Raw genomic sequence first — 2,985 nt, 5'->3', positions numbered from 1 at the left:
GGGCAAATCACTTATTCTCCACGTGGCTAACAAAAGGGATGTGTGTCCCCCAGGTACCGTAGCTGGTGCGATGTTGAGCGCGGGTATCCGGCAATCCCTCAGTTTCTTGCGGGGGACTGAGGGGGGGGCGGCGGTGCGGGCGCGCCCCTATGCAGCGACGGGGGGATTGAAATCAGCAAGGTGTGCCCCCCCTCATGCCCCCGCCAGCTTTGGGGCCTGATTCGGTGGCTGAGTGCTCGCTTCGGCAGCGCAATACATTTAATTTGAGCAAGACAGAGAAGCCCAGCATGGCCCCTGCGCAATGAGGACACATAAGTTCGTTAGACGTTCCATAGTTAGTGGGCCTCGCCGGCGGCTGGGCCTGGGTGCGCATGCTGGGAGTCGCGTCCCTTGCCGCTTTTTCTCCATTGCCCGCGCCCTCGTGGAGCTTAGGGGAGCGGGAGGGCGGACAGAGCAGGTGAGGGGGGAGGTCGGGAGCCGAGGACTTCCCGGGGAGAATGGAGGCGCTTCAGAGGTTCCGTTTTGACAGTTAGCGCGGCCCCCCTTCATCCTGGGCTTGATGGCGCTTCACAATGGGAACGGAGCTGGTGCGCGGGTGCAATTGTCCTTATGTCATAAGCGGTCATTTTATGTAGTTAAATAATGCATGTTATTGCCGCGAACTTTGCCCGAATATGTCAGAGCGCTTTACATAAGGACCAGTTGCAAAGCATAGGACTAAGGATCAGGCGTACAGAAGAGACAGAACAATTTGCAAACGTTCATGCGGTTCAGTCCCACAACGAAGATATACAAAGACAAATTGCAAAGTACAAGGAGTATTAGCTATATCCTGAAGGAAGGGATGCAAATTGATATATTGTAGAGGTTACGTAGAAATGGTAGATGGTACAAAGATCTAAGGCATATACTAGTGATTAGAGTTATCTCTATATACAAGGGAATAGTAGAGAGTACACAGGTTTACTGCATAGACCAACACAGAAGGGGCAGAATGTTGGGCCTTTTGGCCACTTCTCTGACGTCAGCTCCACCGTTGCTGACCGAGCGAACTGGAGGCTGCCTGACATTGGACAGCCTGGCTCAAAAAAAAAAAAGTACATTATCTACCTTTGCTCTTCCTGCAGTTGTTTGTGGTACTGAGCCCCCCCCCCCCTGCTTTATGTCTTTTGCGCCATGGCCAGCACACAGCTGTTTTAGGGCATGCAGTTGGGGGGCAGCACGGCCTGATTGATGGAGCGCCCGAGCAGACGGGGGCAGGGCCGGTGATTCAGGGTGAAAAGCAGGAGGGGGGTGAACTGTTTGTAAACGTTTTTCTTTGTATTACAGGGCAGATAATCACCGCGGGTGAAGGGCGAACATCAGTTGTGCTAGCAGAAGTAAAAGATTTGAGTACAGGTATATGGCCGCACACAGTGGCAATGAAGGGCGCGAGGCGTGACTGTCAAAAGGGGGCTGGGGAGCCACAATGGAGTAGGGTGTGAACCAGGATTGAACCTGGGATTGGGTGGCTCACGCATTGATATCCCTTTTCACCCGTAGGAACCCGTGAGGGCAGAAGCCACCTTCGGAATGGACGGCCTCGGGACCCCGTTTCCGCTTTTCTTGCAAGTTACCTGTGTGGATGAATCACAGCAGGGTGCGTCACCGGATGGGCTGTGGGAGGAATTCATGGCCATAGCTAAGGCGAAGGGACCAGCATGGGCGCAAGGATTCATCGAGGCGCGCAGACAGGACGACTCGGCGTAGTAGCCGTCACCCCACCGGACGATGCCTCGGGCCCCTCGACCCAGTAGCTACGGAGCTCCAAGCGAAATCGCAAACAAACATCCAAGGACATTCCGGACGCGGATTTGCCAGCAAAAAAGAAGCAGGCTACTGCCACAAGGGCCCCTGAGCCTTCGAACCCACCAGTGGTGGTGCAGAACTCGGCCACAGGCCTGACTGACTTGGCCCAAATGGGTAAGGCGATGGACCAAATGTTGAGTTTAATGTCAGTCTTTCAGAAACGTTTGGATGATATATCGGCGACTCCCCAGGTGCCGCCAGCTGCTCTTCCAGTGGTGGCACCGGCACCGGTGTTGCAAGTATGGGCGGGTCAGGTATTGGCCCCAGAAGTGCCGAGCAAACAGGGTAGTCAGGAGATAGTGGCTGGGGCAGCCATTGGTCCAGCCGCAGCGCCAACAGTTGCAACCACCACGCCAAGTGCGCTAGGTACAGTTCCCGCTGCCAGCGAAGCTACGGGACCCTCACAACTGAGCTCCAGTGCAGTCTCCTGCGGCCATGCGCAGGCAGCGGGTGCGGGGACCGCTGTGCCTCAACCCCTCCCGCGGGTACCACCACCGGCACAGGGGAGGGACCCGATGTGGGCACAGGGGGTCTATCGCGTCCGTTAGTCACGCATGCCCTTTGGCCTCGGGCCGGTGTTCCCTGGCCTGGCAAGTACAATTGGCAGCAAAGGAAGAGATATGGAGGCACGAGTACATAGACATCCTGACATTATTGATGCATGGGTCGGCAGGCGCAGACACGAGGAAGATGGGGGGTAAGGAGGAAGAGTGGAAGGCTCCCTACCAGCGATGGCCAGAAAAATCGTTAGAGAATTGGACTGCTGCCTTTAACATCTTAGCAGCAGTAGTGGTACAGAAATTCCCCGATCAAAGTGAGGCATTGATGCAATATGCAAGCACCATTCAGGAAGAGGCAAGAGTGTCAGGCGGGATGGGTTGGTTTTACTATGACCAGGATTTCTGCAAAAGAATGGCCATATGTCCGGGTTTGGGGTGGGATCAGAAGGAGATACAGCTCTGGGTGAAACACATGTGCAGGGTTGCCCTCGAGAAGAAGGAGGTGCCATACAGGGCACAGAGCGAGGGAAATAGAAGGGGGGAGCAGTCTAACAAACGGCCATTCAAACAGCCCTTTCGTGGGGGACATGGGAGGGGCCACCAGAGGACAGGGCCAAGGCGTTTTAATTCAGGGACA

At 55.4% G+C, this 2,985-nt stretch overlaps 1 non-coding gene across 1 annotated transcript; it reads left to right on the top strand.

The window, feature by feature from the left end:
- The first annotated feature begins 232 nt into the window (after positions 1–232).
- LOC144765395 (U6 spliceosomal RNA) lies at positions 233–339 on the top strand. Its single transcript, XR_013597388.1, has one exon. It is a non-coding gene; the product is annotated as a U6 spliceosomal RNA (small nuclear RNA).
- Positions 340–2,985: the final 2,646 nt, after the last annotated feature.

This window comes from Lissotriton helveticus, chromosome 6 (assembly GCF_964261635.1).
Source record: "Lissotriton helveticus chromosome 6, aLisHel1.1, whole genome shotgun sequence".
In the NCBI taxonomy this organism is placed as follows: Eukaryota; Metazoa; Chordata; class Amphibia; order Caudata; family Salamandridae; genus Lissotriton; species Lissotriton helveticus.
Note: the sequence above shows the minus strand (reverse complement) of the source record. Positions and strands in the feature narration are given on the sequence as shown.